Genomic DNA, 21,648 nt, shown 5'->3' on the forward strand with positions numbered 1-21,648 from the left:
GCTCATCCCCCTTCTAACCCCAGGCAGCCACTGACCAGCTTCATGTCACTATATATTAATTTGTACTTCCTCGCATTTTATATAAATGCAATTATACATTATATACTCATGTTTGTTTGAATTATTTCACTCTGAATAATAATTTTGAATATAATCCATGTCAAAGTATGAATCAGTATTTGATTCCTTTTTTGACTGATTAGCATTTCACTGTAAAGGATTGACTCTAATTTATTCTTTTCACTTGTTGATTGATGTTGGGTTGTTCACTATTTTAATCTATTACAGATTAAGCTGTTAAACACATTTGACATTTGTATGTATGTATTGGTGTTAACATATGCTTTATTTTCACATATATAAAAAATTTTCTATCAATCTGTGATTTGTATTCTCATTCTTTGTAAAGCATTCAGTGGTTTTCCAAGTATCGTGTTGTTTGTAAGCTTCCGAGATGCCTTTCTCAGGTAGAGAAAAATTCCTTCTAATCTGAATCTGCTAATGTTGGATTCTGTCAATTGGTTTTCCAGTTTATTGAGATGATCATGTTTTTCCTCTCTTTTTTAAAATACAGTTATTTACATTAATTGTTTTTTGAAAGTTAAACCAAACTTACATTTCTGGAATAAACCACTTGGTCATGCTATTGATTTTTTTCTAAAATTCTATTTAGTATTTTGTCATCTGTGATCATGAATGATATTGTTCTATAGTTTTCTTTTCTTTTAATGTTTCAGTATCAGTATACCACAGTATCAGTATACCACCAAATTAGGAAGTACTCCCTCTTCTTTAATTATCTGGCAGAGTTTATATATAATTGGTATTATTTTTGACTTAGAGGTTTGGTAAAATTTCATTAGTGAAAGCATTTATACCTAGAATTTTCTTTATGGATAAAAGTTTTTATTTGTTCATTTTACATATTCAAATTGTTAGTAAGTATGGAGCTATTCACGTTATTTACTTCTTCTTGAGTGAGGTTTGGTAGTTTGTATTTTTTAAGAATGTGTTCGTTTTATCTAAGTTGTCCTATTTATAGGCATAAAGTTGTGTATAATATCTCATTATCCTTTTAGTATCTTCAAAATCTCTTGTGATATTTCTGATACTGGTCATTTTTAACATTGTCCTTTCTTTTTTACTTATCAGTGTGCTTTTACCAATTGCATTAATCTCAAAGAAACAGCTTTCGGTTTTAGTGATTTATCTCTGTCAATTTTCTGTTTTCTATTCCATTGATTTTGTATCATCTTAATTATTTTTTCCACTTTCTTTGATTTACTTTTCTTTTCCTGGTCTCTTAAAGTAGAGGATGAGCTCATCATTTTAGATGCTTTTACTTATAATATAAATATTTAGTGCATATAGTTTCCCTGAACTCCCTCTTTACCAGTATACAACAAATTCTGGTATTTTGTGTTTTTAATTTCATCCAGTTAAAAAGCCTTCAGGTTTCCTTTTTTTTTTTTTTTTTCCCGCGGTATGAGGGCCTCTTACTGTTGTGGCCTCTCCCATTGCGGAGCACAGGCTCCGGACGTGTAGGCTCAGCGACCATGGCTCACGGGCCTAGCCACTCCGCAGCATGTGGGATCTTTCCAGACCGGGGCACGAACCTGTGTCCCCTGCATCGGCAGGCGGACTCTCAACCACTGCGCCACCAGGGAAACCCTAGGTTTCCATTTTGATTTCTTCTTTCACATGGAGTTACTCAGAAGTATGTTATTTACTTCTGAAATATTTGGAAATTTTCCATATATAGTTATGTTACTGATATGCAATTTACTGACATGCATACATACTTTGCATGACTTAAATCATTTTAAATTTATTGAGACTTGGTTTTTGGTCCAGAATGTGGTCTATTTTGGTCAATGTTTCTTGTGTTCCAGAAAATAAGTATCTTCTACTAATTGTAAGTGGATTGTTCTATAATTGACAATTAGGTCAAGTTGTTTGATATTGTTCAATTACTCTATGGGCTTACTGACTTTGTGTCTCATTGTTCTATCAACATATTGAGAGAGGAGTGTTGAAATCTCTGAATATGATTGTCAGTTAGACTATAACAAAAGTTATGATTCCATGAGTTTAAGTTTCATGTCTTTTGAAGAGCTATTTGGCCCCAAAATATTTAGGATTGTAATGTACTCTTGGTAAGTTTGCCGCTATCTTTATGAAAATAACCCTCTTATACCTGTAATACTATTTTCTCTGAAAGGTACTTTATCTGATACTAATGTAGCCACTGCAGCTTTCTTTTAACTAGTTTTAGCATAGTGTAACTTTATTGTTTACTTTTAACCTATTTACTTTTTTATATTTAAAGATCATTTTTTATAGGAAGCATATAACTCTGTGGTGTGTGTGTGTGTGTGTGTGTGTGTCCAAGGGGACAATCTCTGCTTTTAATGGAGTGTTTATACCATGCATATTTAATATGATTATTGATATGGCTAGGGTTTGAGTCTATCAACGTCCTATTTGTTTTTCATTTGTCCCACCAGTTCTTTGTTTCCTTTTTCCCCTTTTTCTTACTTCTTTTGGTTAATGCAGTAGTTTTCATGATTCTATTTCACGTTCTTTGTTAGTTATTAGCTAAAACTGTTTTTAAATACTTTTTAATCTAAGTGGTTGCTTGAGAGTACATACATCTTTAAATTATTATAGTCTGCCTTCAGGTCGTATTATACAATATCATGTATAACATAATAACTTTACATTTATAATATTTCATTCTGGCCTGTATGTTTTTGTTCTCATACATATTTACGTATCTATTTTAACCTTCTAATACATAGTTATCATTTTTGTTTAAACAGTTAATTATCTTAATTATTTTTAAGTTAGATTTAAACATTAGAAGTCATGAATTAAGCCATATTGTTACCAATAGTGGTTTTTCATTCATTTGTGTAGATCCATTTTTCCATCTGGTATGATTTTCCTTCTGCCTCAAGGATTATCTTTAACAATTCTTGTAGTGCTGGTCTGTTGGTGGTGAATTTTCTCATCTTAGCATCTCTGAAAATGTCTTTCTTTCACCTTCATTCTTACAAGATATTTTGAAATAAGTCTAAGTTAACAGTTTTTGTTTTTCTTTCAGTATTTTAAAGATGTAGTTCCACTGTCTTTTTGCTTGTATGAGAAATCTTTTCCCATGTATGTAAAGTGTCTTTTTTGTCTGGCTGTTTTTAATATCCTGTATTTATCCTTAGATTTAAACAATTTGACTATGCTGTTCATGTAAGCATCTTCATGTTATTTTGTTCATGATTTTCTAAGTTCCCTAGGTATTTGGAGGTGTAGTTTAAAACAAATTTGTACAAATTTTAGCCATTATTTCTTCAATTATTTTTTCTGCCTCCTCCCTCTATTTGTGGGCTACTTGAAGTTGTACCAAAGCTCATTGCTGCACTTGGCGTTTTTAAAACTTCTTTTCCCTTTCTGGCATTAATTTTGGATATTACTATGTTTTCAAGTTCACTAATCTTTTCTTCTGTGATGTCTGATCTCCTGGAAACCCATCCAGGGTGTTTTCTACCTCACGCATTATACTTTTCATCTCTACAAGTTCAATTTGTTTCATTTTGTTCTTACCTCTCCCCTCTGTTTCTTTGTGAATATACACAATATAGCTATATACATGTTTTAATATCATTGTCTGCTAAATATAACATCTGTGTCAATTATAGTTTGATTTTAATTGATGATTGCCCTAATTATCAATAAGAAGGCAGGATTCTATTTTCCTGCCTTTTTGCATTCCTGGTGATATTTGGTTGGATTTCTTACAGGAGACTTATTCTCGTAGGTACTGGGTATTTCTATATTTATTTGAATATTCTTTAAATTTGTTCTGTGAGCAAGTTCCTTGGAAAGAATAAACCCTCCAGTCTTGTTTTTATGATTTGTTATGTGGTTTGGGACCAGGCAGTCTAGGGCTTATCGTTTTCCCCTGCTGAGGCAAGATTTTCCTGAATATCCTACCCAATGTGATATGATTTGAGTTTTTTTCCTGAGTGCCTGTTGGGAACAGGCATAATTTCCAGCACTGTGTGAGCACCAGATATTGTTTCCTTTGATACATTTGGTAATTTTTTTTACCTCATTCTCTGTTGACTTCTTCATACACATCTACATGTACAGATGAGTACACCGCTTAAAAATTGAGTGCCATTATATGTCTCCAGTTTTCTCTCCCCTATGTTCCCTCTTCTACAATACTATCCTGCAAACTCCACCTCCTTTTGTATCCTCAGAGTTTCAACTCTATTTTCTGAATTCAGGGCATCTTCTAGGTCCCACCTGGGTTCCCCGTTTCTGCCAGTAGCCTGTAAACTGTCCTAAGATATAAACTGGGGTATTCATATTACTCACTATTTTTCTCTTTATTCTTTCAGGAATCACTGTCTTTGATGCTTGATTTGTAGGGTCTTGAAAACACTGTTTATTACTTAATTATTCTGGGGTGTTTTTGGGGGGGAAGGATTTTTGTTTCTGATGGGACAGTAAACGTAGGCACTATTATTCCATCTTGGGGAGCAGAAGTGCTCCCATATTATCATTGCTAAAATGTTATATTTTCTCACATTTAGGGAGTCCTAAATTATCCAATTTTCTCATTTCCATTAATTTTATACAGTAAAGGTAACCATTTTTAAAGTATAACACATACTTTCTTAATCTTAATTAAAGGTATTATCAGGGAATCCAAAAGCAAACTAGTCTACACTGACGCTTTCATCAGTCTGTCAAAATTAACACTTAAGTGTTTCTATCAGTTTATATTCCTGCCAGTTGCTACCAGTGGCTTCTGCTCCAGTTTAGGAGATCTCAGCTATGACTTTCGGCATCCTCTTGTCTCTCTAGATTTTGTGGTGATGGTTTATTGAATGACCTGCACTTTCTGATGGGTCCAAGAAAATTCATTGATTTTCAGTTTGTTCAGAGTTTTTTTCTTATTGTAAATTGGGGAGCAATGACTTCCAAGCTCTTTCCAGGTTGGAAGTTTGATACATGATATTTTGAAATGCTACTTTACCTTATTAAAATGAATAGTAGCCCCCAGATTATATCACCAATATAAAAAAGAACTTTAGAATTCAACTATCTAATCTATACTTACTAAGTGAAAGAATACTATCCACAATATCCATGAAAATTCGCATGTATCTCATATTGATTAGATTCAGTAATAGACATATGTCACTGTTTAAAGAGTAAGATTATAACATTTTTTGAAGTGGATCAGTGTTTGCCAGGAGAAATTATTTTTTAAAGTATTTCTTTATACTCAGTCAAAATCTATGTGACTTATTGGTTCTAACTTTTTCTTCAACAATGTTACAGAAAAGCCTGATCTGCTTACAGATGACAAATTTCATAGTCATGTTTAATTTCTTCCATATTCATATTATTGCAAAGTCCATTTTTTATTATCCCCAAAATATATCCTCAAACTACCCACTTCTCTCTTCATCTGCTGGTACTCTCCTCACCCAAGACATAATCACTTTTACCTGGCAAAGTACGGTAGCCATCTAATGGATTTCCTTGCTACCACTTCTGCCCCTGTTTCACATCAACTAAGAGAAAACTCAGCTCAACCTGTTTTAAATGATAAGTACATTTATTGGCTCACAAAACTGGAAGTTCAGAGGTAGGCTTCAGAACTGAGTTAATTCTGTGATACTGGCTCATTTTACTGCAAACCTCTTGGCTCTGATCAATTCTGTGTGTTAGCTTCAGGCTCATAGTGAGATGATGTATCCATGTGGATAGGAATGGAGAGAAACAGTCACTTGAAGAAATTCTCAGAATTGCCAGACAAACGTCTCTCAGAATCTCTTGGCTAAAACCCCCTTTCTGAAATATTCCTCTTGTAAATATAAATACTTCCTCTTAAGAAGAATGGGAGTGACCTTAGACAAATCAGACCTCCTAGAGCAGAACTGGGCCAGCTTCCCAGAGCTGCATGAGAAGGGTGGATACTTGAACAATATTGTTTTTTGGTTTTTTAGAAAGGAAGAGTAAACAGTGGAAAATAGTAGACAAAAGATATTTTTTATACCTAGGAAGATCATATGTTCTGGTTTACTAGGAATAGTTATGTGTATGCTAGCTTTTGTGGAATATTAAATGATATGGTCACCTAAAATATCCCAGCCTCTACAATCCATATGCACACAGCAGCCAGAATATTCCTTTAAATCACAAATCAGATTATTTTTCTACCTAATTACCCCACCACTGCTTCTGATTCCCACTGAATATAGAATAAAATCTATTCATTACCTTTTCCTTCAAAGCCCCTTCTTACTTCCCTGACATAATCTCCCTCCATTACATTCCAGCCATACTATCTTTTAATTGCTCAAATAAGTGAAGCTCAGTTCCACCCAAAGGCTTTTGCATTACTATCTCCTCTCTGCTTGAAATGCTATTCCCCTTGATTTTTACATGGCATCTCCTTGTGATTCATGTCTTAGCTCAGATGCTCAGGTTTTCTGAACGCTTGATCTAAATTAGCCACACTGATCGCCTTGTATAAAATCATGCTCTTTTATTTTTCTCATAGCTTTTATCACTATCTGAAATTTTCTTATTCATGAATGTCTACTTTTAATTTTTTAAACTTCCCTTGATTTATAAAATCCATGAAATCAAGAAACATTTTTCCTGATACAACTGTATCTCCAGTGCCTAGAACAGTGACCCTCATATAGTTACCATTCAATGAATTTAGTGAATGAATAATTATATTTAAATTAACTATTTTGTCCTTGTTTTGTTTCTAGGCCAAATATACCCACTCATTCTTTCAGTCATTTTTTTTTACAATGAGATATTGAGAATCTTCAGCAACTCTTTCATACTATCTTGGATGTGTCTTACTTTGATTTTGTTACTCTTTAAGTACAAACAGCAGAACAACACAGTATTCCAGAATGTACCCGACTAGTATAAAGTGGTATACTCACTTGTAGCTGCACTAACAATGCATATGGAGCCTAGGATAGCTATGTCTTGTGGTTCCCAAAGCACATCATTAGCTTATTTTGAATTCAGTCTAAGATTAAAAAGCAAAACTCTTCTATTCTTTTTTTTTTCATTAATACTTTAAATCAAGGACAATTTATTTGCATTTATCTCTCTTAATAATATTAACTAAACTTGTAAATTGCTTATATTCTAAGATGCAACTGCTTTGACCATAGGGAAACCTAATGTCATGAAATCACTTTAAAATTGGAATTCCCAAAATAATAAGCTTACCAATTTTAACTCAGATTTCAAAATTGCTCTTTTAAATAGTGCTTTCCTTAGTGTTGAATCTTGAATAAGGAATCTGGGGACTAAGAGAAAGAAAAGAAGAATAAAATCCATTTTCCCACATTATTTTTTATGGCACAAATATGATTATTCATCCTTTAAAATAAATTCTATCTACCATGCTAACAACAGCATCCAGAAATTGTTTTTGTACATTGTTTATAGATGTTTGTATGTTTGCTCAGGCTTATATTAACCATTTAAACAATAGAGCATTCCCACACTATTCTATTGTTTTAGTTCCTTTTGACTAATCATGTATTATTTTCTTCTAAAATATTATCAAAAAAAGTAGCCTGTACCAACTGAACCCAGTTGCAAGAGCAGTCAAGATTCCCAGACACCAAATCAGATGCCTCATTTTATGATTTTTGTATATTGCATTTGTATCCTGCAATCTTGCTAAACTCACATATTAGTTCTAGGAAATTTTATTTCATAGATTTCTTTGAGACTTTCTATGTAGACAATCATGTCATCTTTAATAGAGCTGGTTATATGTCTTTCTTCTCAATATGTATTCCATTTATTTATTTTTCTTATCTTGTAGAACTGGCTAAGACATCCAGTATACCACTAGAATGTTTAATAGGTCTGGTGAAAGAGTACATCCTTAATTGTTCCCAAGTTAAGGGGTAAACGTTAACCTTAAGTATGAAGTTGTTTGTAGATATTTTGTAGACGTCTTTTTACAGATTAAGAAATTCTCAGAGCATGGAGAACTGCTCTAGTTGTGTCTTGCAAATGTGTTAGTTATATTTAGATTCTCATTCAGTTTCACACATTTTGTTTTAATTTTCCTTGAAACTTCCTCTTTGACGTGTGTCATTTAAAAGAGTGTGTCCAAATATTTGAGAATTTTCCAGGTTATCTTCCTATTACTGATTTCTACTTTGTTTCCCTATGGTCAAAGAAATACTTTTAATGCTTCCAGTTTTTTTAAACTTGTTAGATTTGTTTTATCGTCCAGAATATGTTCTGTCTTGGTGAATGTTTCAGGTACACTTGAGAAAAATATGTATTTAGCTCTTATTTGGTGGCCTGTTCTATAAAAGTCAATTAGGTTGAGTGGGTAAATAGTGTTGTTCAGGTGTTCTGTATTCTAACTGATTTTCTATTCAGTCATTTACTGAGAGAGTAGTATAGGAGACTTCAACTTGGATTGCTGATTATACCAATTTATCCATTTTTCCTTTGTGTTTTATCAGTTTTTGCTTCATGTATGTTAAAGCTATTTTTAGATGCATTCACATTTAGGATTGTTATACCTTTTTAGGGAAATAACTCTTATTATTATTCCTAAAATTGTTTCTAGTTTTGAAATCTTTATTGTCTTAGATTAATGGCTTAGCTTCCATCCATCAGTTTCCTTTTATCTTGACTATGTGCTTATATTTAAAGTTGGGTGTCTTATAGATATCATATAGATGTTATGTCCACCATTAACTCAGTATTTTTATATTGAAACATTTGAGTGTTTTTCCTCCTAGGGTTTAAAATATGCATTTTTAATTAATCAACATTTACATTCAAACAAATTTATGCCATTTGACTTCTAGTGTAAGGAACTTGCAACAGTATTTTATCAATTCTTTCCTCTAGTCCTTCTTGCTATTTATATATGCATTTTAATTTTACAGCTTTTTTGAAAACATGATATTGCCACTGTTTTGGTTATACACAGAAAGTTATATTTTAGAACAATTGAAAAATAAGAAAACTAAGGTTTATTCTGTTTCTAGTGTTCTTCAAATTTCATGTAAATACACTTTTCTGTTTGATATTGTATTCATCCTGTCTGAAAAATCACAATTGTCCTTTCTGATAAGCAGTTCTGCTGATAATAAATTTTGTACTTTTTATTGTATTACAAAATATTGATTTCTCCTTTAATTTTTGAGATACGTTCACTCAGTTCAGAATTCTTTGTTGACAGATATTTTATTTCAGCACTTTAAAAAAATCACTCCATTTTCTTCCATTGTGGATGATTTCTGACAAGAAATTTCTGTAATTATTTTCTTTGTATACAATGCATGCCTTTTTCTCTGTCTGCCTTCAAGATTTTTTCTTTGTCTTTTGTAACAGTTTGAGCTTGAAATGCTTAGGACTGTAAGTGTGCGTGTGCATGTGTGTGTACACACACGCACGTGTTTATCATGCTGGATGTTCTTTCAGCTTCTGAGTTCTTTGTTCTGTGGTTTGGAGACTGTCATTGATTTTAAAAACTTCTTGACCATTATTTCCTTAAATGTTTCTTCTACATTGTTGTCTCTCTCTTCTCCACTGGTATTTTAATTAGATATACATTGGAGTGTTTGATATTGTTTCACAGCTCTTGAATTCTCATTTCTGATTTTTTAATTGAGTTTTTCTTATATTTCAGTTTGGGTAAATTTTAATGGCTTATCTTAAAATTCATTAATTTTTTTCATAGCTCAGCACATTTCTTCCATGTACGAAACTAAAGTTTTTCTTCCTGTCCTCTCTCTGTCTATTTACAGTTTACATTATAGTTTCCATCTCTAGGCTGAAATTGCTTATATTATCTTGCATGTTGGCTACCTTTCCCACTAAAGCTTTAGCATATTAATCATAGTTATTTTAAATTCCCTCATATATCTGCATCTGTTTCTTTTGATTATTGTATCTTTGGGCACGTTTTCATTTCTTGATTTTTTTGGTGCATGTTTTCATTTCATTATAATTTTTTTAATAGGAAAGCTTGTATAAGATAATAAAGACTGAAGTAAACAAAATTTATGCTTTGAAATTAACATAGCTTTATATCTTTTCTTCTGCTAGACCTTTCCTGTGAGGTTTGAGGTTAATTTGTTCAGGAGTAAAGGTGGGTTGTTGGATATTATTGTTTCTATGGTTACCCCCAATGCCCCACAGGCTTTAAATTCCTTTAGTGATTACTTGTGTTTAGAGTGGGGATTTATTTATCAGAGACTTTCTTTCAATTAATCTTCCACATTTAGCTCTAGGCCTTCCCTTTCTGCTGTATTTCAGAGAGGATTTCTTTCTAGGAGTATTTCATTGCTGATTGTTCTTAATTTGGTTAGCCTGGTAGTTAGTTGTTGGGTTATGGGGGAAAACTCATTATCAATTACTCTTAGTAAGCTTCAGTCTTAGGCAACCATTCTTCCCCTGAGTCTTGAGAGTGTGGTCTGCTCCTCCTGTAGCTATAGCTCTGAGTACAGCATGCATTCTTGCCCTTTCCCCAGGGGTAGAAAATGTGTCTGTTTCCTTCCACTGTCTTTAAGGGTGACTTACCTGTTGCCCTTCTCTTCCAATTTAAGACTTTCCTTCTCTCTTGGAGGTAGGAGATAAGGAGTTGTATCATATATTTCCTGCAGCAGCTATTGTTGCTCTTCCCTTGGTTTTTGCTACAAGGGATGCTTTCTCAAGTTTCTCATCAATTGTTTGGTGAGCTCCCATTGAATTTCACGTGAAGAGCATGTAATTGGGTGCATTTACATCCCCCATGGATTCTATATTCTGCTAGATCACATTCAGCTTTTACCAGTTCTTTGACAATTTTCAATTTTTTAACAATTCTCATAAGTGTAAGTCTGCTTCTGCCCAGATAAGCATATAGTCATGTCCTTTCTCTTTCTGCAGGTTTACATTGATTTTAGAGATTTCAGATTCCACAGATTTCAGGTTTGCCCAGCACATTCAGGTCTCTGATAGGTTAAGAAAAGTGGTACACTTTACACTTTTTCCAGCTATTTTGTTTGTTTGTTTCTGTAAGGGTGGAAACAATGCTCTTTCTAGTTTTATATACCCTAAGTAGAAATTAGAAGTCCTCTGCCTGCTTTTTGTTTTTTCTTTTTGGCGGTACACGGGCTGCTCACTGTTGTGGCCTCTCCCATTGCGGAGCACAGGCTCCGGAAGCGCAGGCTCAGCGGCCTATGGCTTCCGGGCCCAGCCGCTCCGCGGCATGTGGGATCTTCCCGAACCGGGGCACGAACCCGTGTCCCCTGCATCGGCAGGCGGACCCTCAACCACTGCGCCACCAGGGAAGCCCTGCCTGCATTTTTAAAAGATATTTTTGTTGAATATAGATTTCCATATTTTTGGTTGTTGTTTTCACAGTGTTCTTTGAATGACATTACCTTTTGGCTTACATAGTTCCTGACAAAAAGTCTGTAATAATACTTAAATTTATTCCTGTATGTCGTAAACCCTTTTCTCTCGTGCTGCTTTTCTCTTTAGCAGTGGTGGTAAACAACTCAGTTATGGAGTGTCTTGGTATTATTTTACTGAGTTCAGTTTGCTTGTGGTTTTTGAGGTTCTTGAGTCTGTAGACTTGTATTTTTCATCAAATGAAAAAAATTAGTTATATTTAAAATTTTTTTTTTATGTGTTGTCTGCTCCATATCCAAAACTTTGATTACATGTATGTTAGATTCCTTAATATTTTTCATACATCACTGAAGTTTTATTTATTTTTTTCAGTATCATTTTTCAGGATGTCCTCAATTTTCAGTAGTTTCTGTTGCTTTGAGTTTCTCGATATTTTGTTTTGTAGTATCTAATTTCCTGTTAATCCGATCTAGTGAAATTTTCATTTCAGACATGTTTTTCATCTCTAGCTGTTTGATTTTTGTTATTTTTATATCTTTTCTCTTTTTATTATGTTCATGTTTGTCTTTACATTTATGTACATGTTGAGTATTTCTGTAACTGTATTGTTAATGTCCTTTGCTAATTCTGTCATCTCTGTCATGTTTCAGTTTAAATCTATTGGCTTACTTTTTCTAGTTATGAGTTAATATTTCTACTTTTTTCATATATGATAATATTTTATTGGATGCCAGATTCATAAAGTGTACATTGATGAATGCTGAATTTTTTTTTTTTTTACTCTATTAAACATTCTTATACTTTGCTCTGGCAGACAGTTATTTACAGATCAGCTTGCTCATTTTGAAATTTGTTGTTAAGCTTTAATAGGGCACATATAGAATAACCTTTAATCTGGGACTAGTTTCACCCCACTCCGAAGGTGTAGCCCTTCCAGGGTATACAATGACATTCAACCATGACCTCAGCAAGGTCTCTCTACTCTACCCTCTGAGAATTTACGTGACTCCCAGTTCCATGTGATTTTTTAGAATAGTTTGATTTGACACTATAAATGGGCAGGTTGGTATTGGCTGGAGATGCAACAGGACCTATATGCAGCTTTGTTAACACATTTCTCTTCATTGATCCCTCCTCTGTAAAACTCTGCCTTATAAATATCTAGCTGACTTGCTCAATCTAAGCAACTTAGATTTGACTCAGTGAGTATTTTCAGATGTCTATATTTAAGTAAGGATTGAAGGTTACTTGATTTTATTATTGTTATATTACTACTAACTACTACTTCTAATCCTGCTGCTTCTGCTGCTACTACTACAGAAACATTCATATTCCTAAGATGTATGACCAGTAAAATCTTTATAATTCATATTTGCTCCATTAAATATTATTTTTATAATTTTTCTTCCAGTGTACAATTATTTTTTCTGTTAAACTGGATTGACATACTTCCTTTGGCTAACATGTTTCTTTACTCAGTAATGGGAAAGACATTTATTTTAGGCATGGAGATACTCTTTGAGCTTAAAAAATATTGAATCTAGTTATTCTATTGACAGATATAAGAAACCCATTTGTGGAAAATCAACTTAGATTTTATGGATTTATGATATTTTAAATAAATGTTAAGAAAAACATAGATTAAGAAATTGTTCTTATTATTGAATTTGGCAATACTAGAAAGATGTTTGTATTGTCAGCAGGAATCTACCAGGTTTAATAAGTTCAAGTGAACTTAACTGTGTATAACTAATAATGATTTCCTCCTTATTTTAAATGTTTTTAAATTTGAGACCAATGATACTACAGAAAGCATGGCAGTCAGCCACTAGAAAGAAAAGATAATGTTATGGATATTTATAGATGTTATAGTAATTTCAGTATCACAGACATGATGATTTTTTCATGTTTAAAAAGTAAAGTTATATAAGCTTAAGGGATACAAAGATTAAAATGAGTCTAAAGAAAGTTTTCTGTGGTTTTCCCTTACCTTTTCTTTTTTACATATTTTTGTCATTTCCTGTGTACCAAATAAAAATATGAGGGCAGACTAACAGGAGAAATCTATTGAAAAATATATAGTTGACCTCAAGAAATAAGAACTGGAATCTCTCTGTGCCGTGTGTTTCGTGGTAGAATGTACACTCCATAAAGACAGAAAACTGTTTCCTTTTATTATTACAAGGGACTAGAAAGCAACCTTTGTTAATACTGGTTGCTTAATAATTTTTATTTCGTACTATTTTAAAAATTTTTATGCATTTTTAAAGGATACTTTCTATTTACACTTATTACAAAATATTGGCTATAGTCCCCATGTTGTACAATTCATCCTTAAGCCTATCTTCCACCCAGTAGTTTGTACCTCCAAGTCCTCCACCCCTATATTGCCCCTCCCCCTTCCCTCTCCCCACTGGTAACCACTAGTTTGTCCTCTATGTCTGTGAGTCTATTTCTTTTTTGTTATATTCACTAGTTTGTTGTATTTTTTACATTCCACATATAAGTGATATCAGTATTTGTCTTTCTCTGTCTGACTTATTTCACTTAGCATAATGCTCTATAAAGTCCATCTGTGTTGCTGCAAATGGCAAAATTTCATTCTTTTTTATGGCTGAGTAGTATTACATTGTATGTATATATATATATATATATATATATATATATATATATATATATATACACCACATCCTCTTTATCCATTCATCTGTTGATGGACACTTAGGTTGCTTCCATATCTTGGCAACTGTAAATAATGCTGCTGTGATCTTTGGGGTGCATGTATTTTTTCAATGTATTGTTTTTATTTCTTTCAGATATATACCCAGGAGTAGAATTGCTGGGTCATATGGGTACTACTTATTGAATGAATAAAAATAATTTACTGAATATAATTTCTCATTCTGGAAGTGTTCACAAAAATGATCAACTCACCCCCCCACCCCAACACACACACACACACACACACACACACACACACACACACACACACACCAATGTTTATGGCTGCAAAACCCAAATCTCAATGAGGTTGTTATCTTGCCTGGTGTCACTAAAGAAAAATAGAGGCACTTTACTTAACAGTATGTGGTCTTTTCAATATCTGTATATAACAGGGAAGTTTTGTACTTTGGGTAAAAGATTATCTAAAAAATATGTTCCTTATATATTTTCTAATGAACTGGAAACAAATTTATAATACATTCTTTTAAAAATCCTTTGGGAAAAATGAGATAAAATATATTTTACATACATATAGACACACATAAATTTAACTCTATATTTCTACCTACTCAGCTATACCTACTTAATTTCCTATTAGCTGTCTATCTATATCCAAATTTTAGAGTGAGTATAAAAGTTAGTCTATTCTTTCCTTGTTTTGCCCTAGTGTTATTGCAGTGGTGATAATTGTTTTGTTTTATTTGGCTGCTTGTATTCTATTCTGAATTAATTTTTTCTCATAATATGCAGAGGTAATCCAGTATTATCATTTATTAACTAGTGTCATTATTTTAAAATGCATGTAAGAAAAGTCACTTTTTAGGTTTGGGGCAAATTTGCAATAGTGAACATCTAAGTACTTTGTGAAACAGACATTGATTAAAAGAAAACTTTTAGAAATAATAATAATAATAATATCGCAGTGGATTAGGAAACCACCTGTGCAGTTCTAATATTGGATATCCTATGAACTCAGGCAAGTGACCAGTGACAGATTCCTTCCATTCCATGCCCTAGCCTCTTCATTTGTATAATCAAGATAAGGCCACTGAATTCCCAGGCAAAAAGTAGCTGAGGGAATTTTGCTTTACAATTATGACTGCTAAATGATATGTTTTTAAAGTAAGGTTCATTCATGTTTTCAAAATTTTAGCTTGTTGGGACAGTCACAGACTACTTTGCTTTTTGCCAACTAGAGAAACCTACCTGTGCCAAACAGCACATTAAGAAAATAAAATACTAACTTTAAATAGTGGAATTACAATTCAGTTAAGCAGAGGTTTGGGATGCAGAAAAATAAACTGTTGGATTTCTCTACTGTTTAAGGGCAGCAAAGAACATGTAGTCCAGCCCACTTCACCAGGCTATCCAAACAATGAGTTTTAGATATAAACTCCTATGTGATTCCCCACTGCTTAAAACCTGTGAGTACAAATTGTCACCTGGCCTTTTTGATCTAAAGCATAATTTTCTAATGTTACCATTTTTCTTGGCTATAACACTTTAAGAAAAATGCTGGAGATATTGCCATATAGACTGCAAACAATATATTATACTGCAGTCTGGGAAATATACAAAGCCAGGTACTAAGTATTTCTGACTTAAAAATATAAAATTAGTTTTCATTCCCAACAAGAAGTGATTATCTCTCTAGTGCTGACATACCTGAATTTTTTCACAACAGAGTTTTTCTAAAACTATTAATATGTTTCCAACTTCTATGTCACTGAGAAATATAACGTTTTCCAAAGGGAGGGGGCAGGAAAGGTATGGAACAGTCAAGTAAAGCAAAAGGAAGTAGTTTCAAATACTTTTATTTAGAAACTTCAGTGATATACAAATTTTGAAAGTATGTTTGACAGTATATTTTAGTACCTAAAAGAACTGAGTGCTCGGCCATAAAATAATGCTCTGACCTTTATTACATGGTCCTAGACAAGGCAAGGATTTCTCTTGTACATGGACACCATGAATTCCCTAGGCTATTAATCAACAGGGCACAACTAGAATGAAACTCTTCAGCCACCATATGCTCCAATATGCTGACTACCGAGATTGTGCTAATAATTACCCTCCAGAAGAGACAGAAACGCTTATTGTTTTGACCATCTACTTAAGTGCTTTGAATGAGGTCATCACAATAGAACTACCCACTGGTACTATAATCAGAGGGAAAAAAATGTTCTTTAACATTTATTTATTTTTAAATTTATTTTTATTAGAATATAGTTGCTTTACAATGTTGTGTTAGTTTCTGTTGTGCAGCAAAGTGAATCAGTTATATATATACATATATCCATTCTTTTTTAGATTCCTTTCCCATTTAGGTCACCATGGAGCATTAAGTAGAGTTCCCTGTGCTATACAGTAGGTTCTCATTAGTTATCTATTTTACATACAGTAGTGTACATATGTCAATCCCAATCTCCCAATTTATCCCACCACCCCTTCCCCACTTGGTAACCATAAGTTTGTTTTCTACATCTGTGGCTCTATTTCTGCTCTGCAAATAGGTTCATTTGTATCATTTTTCTGGATTCCACATGTAAGCGATATAAGATATTTGTCTTTCTCTTTCTGACTTACTTCATTCTGTATAACAATCTCTAGGTCCATCCATGTCACTGCAAATAGCATTATTTTGTTCCTTTTTATGGCTGAGTAATATTCCATTGTATATATGCATCACATATTCTTTATCCATTCCTCTGGGGGGTTTTTTTGTTTGTTTTTTTACATCTTTATTGGAGTATAATTGCTTTACAATGGTGTGTTAGTTTCTGCTTTATAACAAAGTGAATCACTTATACATATACATATATTCCCATATCTCTTCCCTCTTGCGTCTCCCTTCCTCCCACCCTCCCTATCCCATCCCTCCAGGCGGTCACAAAACACCGAGCTGATCTCCCTGTGCTATGTGGCTGCTTCCCACTAGCTATCTACCTTACGTTTGGTAGTGTATATATGTCCATGCCACTCTCTCACTTTGTCACAGCTTACCCTTCCCCCTCCCCATATCCTCAAGTCCATTCTCTAGTAGGTCTGTGTCTTTATTCCTGTCTTACCCCTAGGTTCTTCATGACATTTATTTTTCTTAAATTCCATATATATGTGTTAGCATACGGTATTTGTCTTTCTCTTTCTGACTTACTTCACTCTGTATGACAGACTCTAGGTCCATCTACCTCATTACAAATAGCTCAATTTCGTTTCTTTTTATGGCTGAGTAATATTCCATTGTATATATGTGCCATATCTTCTTTATCCATTCAGCCAACGTGGACATTTAGGTTGCTTCCATCTCCTGGCTATTGTAAACAGAGGTGCAATGAACATTTTGGTACATGACTCTTTTTGAATTATGGTTATCTGAGGGTATATGCCCAGTAGTGGGATTGCTGGGTCATATGGTAGCTCTATTTTTAGTTTTTTAAGGAACCTCCATACTGTTCTCCATAGTGGCTGTACCAATTCACATTCCCACCAGCAGTGTAAGAGTGTTCCCTTTTCTCCACACCCTCTCCAGCATTTATTGTTTCTAGATTTTTTGATGGTGGACATTCTGACTGGTGTGAGATGATATCTCATTGTAGTTTTGATTTGCATTTCTCTAATGATTAATGATGTTGAGCATTCTTTCACGTGTTTGTTGGCAGTCTGTATATCTTCTTTGGAGAAATGTCTATTTAGGTCTTCTGCCCATTTTTGGATTGGGTTGTTTGTTTTTACTGTTATTGAGATGCATTAGCTGCTTGTAAATTTAGGGGATTAATCCTTTGTCAGTTGCTTCATTTGCAAATATTTTCTCCCATTCTGAGTGTTGTCTTTTGGTCTTCTTTATGGTTTCCTTTGCTGTGCAAAAACTTTGAAGTTTCATTAGGTCCCATTTGTTTATTTTTGTTTTTATTTCCATTTCTCTAGGAGGTGGGTCGAAAAGGATCTTGCTGTGATTTATGTCATAGAGTGTTCTGCCTATGTTTTCCTCTGAGAGTTTGATAGTTTCTGGCCTTACATTTAGGTCTTTAATCCGTTTTGAGCTTATTTTTGTGTACAGTGTTAGGAAGTGATCTAATCTTATACTTTTACATGTACCTGTCCATTTTTCCCAGCACCACTTATTGAAGACGCTGTCCTTTCTCCACTGTACATTCCTGCCTCCTTTATCAAAGATAAGGTGACTGTATGTGCGTGGGTTTATCTCTGGGCTTTCTATCCTGTTCCATTGATCTATATTTCTGCTTTTGTGCCAGTACCATACTGTCTTGATTACTATAGCTTTGTAGTATAGTCTGAAGTCAGGGAGCCTGATTCCTACAGCTCCGTTTTTCGTTCTCAAGATTGCTTTGGCTATTCGGGGTCTTTTGTGTTTCCATACAAATTGTGAAATTTTTTGTTCTAGTTCTGTGAAAAATGCCAGTGGTAGTTTGATAGGGATTGCATTGAATCTGTAGATTGCTTTGGGTAGTAGAGTCATTTTCACAATGTTGATTCTTCCAATCCAAGAACATGGTATATCCCTCCACCTATTTGCATCATATTTAATTTCTTTCATCAGTGTCTTATAATTTTCTGCATACAGGTCTTTTGTTTCCTTAGGTAGGTTTATTCCTAGATATTTTATTCTTTTTGTTGCAATGGTAAATGGGAGTGTTTTCTTGATTTCACTTTCAGATTTTTCATCATTAGTGTATAGGAATGCCAGAGATTTCTGTGCATTAATTTTTTATCTTGCTACTTTACCAAATTCATTGATTAGCTCTAGTAGTTTTCTGGTAGCATCTTTAGGATTCTCTATGTATAGTATCATGTCATCTGCAAATAGTGACAGCTTTACTTCTTCTTTTCTGATTTGGATTCCTTTTATTTCCTTTTCTTCTCTGATTGCTGTGGCTAAACCTTCCAAAACTATGTTGAATAAGAGTGGTGAGAGTGGGCAACCTTGTCTTGTTCCTGATCTTAGTGGAAATGCTTTCAGTTTTTCACCATTGAGGACAATGTTGGTTGCGGATTTGTCATATATGGCCTTTATTATGTTGAGGTAAGTTCCCTCTATGCCTACTTTCTGGACGGTTTTTATCTAAATGGGTGTTGAATTTTGTTGAAAGCTTTCTCTGCATCTATTGAGATGATCATATGGTTTTTCTCCTTCAATTTGTTAATATGGTTTATCACATTGATTTATTTGCATATATTGAAGAATCCTTGCATTCCTGGAATAAACCCCACTTGACCATGGTGTATGATCCTTTTAATGTGCTTTTGGATTCTGTTTGCTAGTATTTTATTGAGGATTTTTGCATCTGTGTTCATCAGTGATATTGGCCTGTAGTTTTCTTTCTTTGTGACATCTTTGTCTGGTTTTGGTACACTGAAATACTGTGAAAATTCGACACAGCTGGAGAGATGATAGGAAATTAGAGTGCTGTAGCTGGACAGAGATATAGAAAATATAGATTCATGTTTATATATCTATGTAAAATATGTTTGATTCATGTTTCCCAAAGGATTTAATTTTAAGAGCTGTAGAAGATGTTTGCATTATATATAACTGAGTGCTATCTAAACCATATCCTAAACAAAATAGGCAAAAGATTTCAACAGGTACTTAACAAAAGAGTTTACCCAAATGGCCAATAAACATAATAAAATTGTTCAACATCTTAACATTACTAAGCATTAGGAAAATGCAAAATAAAACTATACTGTTATATTATTTTAGTACCCAAAGAGCTGAAATTCAAAAGAGTACGATCCTAAGAGTTTTCTAGAAGATGTCCAACTTGGACTCTCATACATTGTTGTTGAGAGTGTAAATTGGTGCCACTCCCCTAGACAATTGTCTGGTAGTGTCTACTAAAGTTTACCATTTGCATATCCTGTGACGCAGCAATTCTCCTTAAGTATATACTCCCAAGGATATACTTCTGAGTATATGCCAGCAAACATACACACACATATGTGCATTACAAATGCACAAGATGGTCATGTCAGCATTATTTACAATAAGTCAACTCTGGGAAAAAAACATATGTCCAACGACAGTGGAATGGATGATTGTATTTTAATCATCCAATGGAGTACTGATACTCTTCAATGAAAATAATTAGTTCTTATGCTATATATCAACATGAATGAATCTTTCATAAACAGTGTTGAGTGAAAAAAACTAATACATGCCTTATTTTGTATTAAAGTTCAAAAGTAGGCAAAAAAAAAAACTCAGTAGTATTTAAAGTCAGTAAGGTAGAGACCTTTGTGTGCAAGAAAAGAGAGTAGTAAATGGCAGTTGGCGTAAAGGGTCTTCTGAGATATTGGTGATGTTTTTCCTTGATCTAGATGGGGGTTATGTAGATGTGTTAGGTTTATGATAATTCATCAAGCTCTACACTATAATTTTTTACACCTTTCTCTGTATTAAATGTCAATAAAAGTTTATTTGAAATAGAAGTTAACTCTGTGTGCATGGGTTTTAGTTACTTAAATGTTAAATATGTAGTTAATCTTCATTATTAAAATAGATTCTTAAAAATATGTATGCCTAATTGATAGTACTAATATCTTCATTTCCACACTCCCCACATTCACATACATACATTGGAAATATTCCTTTGGAAAACAGATCTGTCATCATCACATTGCATATCCTGTGACAGAGCAATTCTCCTTAAGTATATACTCGCAAGCATATACTCCTGAATATATGCCAACAAACACACACACACACATATGTGCATCACAAATGCAGAAGATGTCATGTCAGCATTATTTACAATAAACCCAACTCTGGGAAAAAAACATATGTCCAATAACTGTGGAATGGATGATTTTATTTTAATCATCCAATGGAGTACTGATATTCTTCAATGAAAATAATGAGTTCTAATCTTAAAATGATTATTGATATACACACTACTGTGTATAAAATAGATAACTAATAAGGACCTACTATATAGCACAGGGAACTCTACTCAATAGTCTGTAATGACCTATATGGGAAAAGAATCTAAAAAAGAGTGGATATATGTATATGCATAACTGACTCACTTTGCTGTACACCTGAATCAAACACAACATTGTGAATCAACTATACTCCAATAAAATAAAACAAAATAAAATGAAATAAAATAAAATATTATTTTATTGTTGAAATATTGGACATTTTCATATTTTCCAAAAGGGACAAAATTTTAATACTGTGTAGCTCTGTGAGAATTTAATTTCTATGTATTTCAAGGAAAAAATAATTTGTTTACTTACTTCCAAAATTATCTATTGATGAAATAAAATGAAAACCAAAGTTTCTGCCTTATCATTTGACAGAACCAGCTCTGATATTCTAAAAATATTTCAGTGTTCATGCTTATTTGTCCAAAATGCTAGTGATTACAGCCATTTTTTATCTTTTAAAGGTACTTTAGATATAGAATGTTGATTATACAAATATCTTACTACATTACACAGTATATACAGGTTATAAGATTTTAAAATTAA

This window comes from Globicephala melas, chromosome 14 (genome assembly GCF_963455315.2).
Source record: "Globicephala melas chromosome 14, mGloMel1.2, whole genome shotgun sequence".
Classification (NCBI taxonomy): Eukaryota; Metazoa; Chordata; class Mammalia; order Artiodactyla; family Delphinidae; genus Globicephala; species Globicephala melas.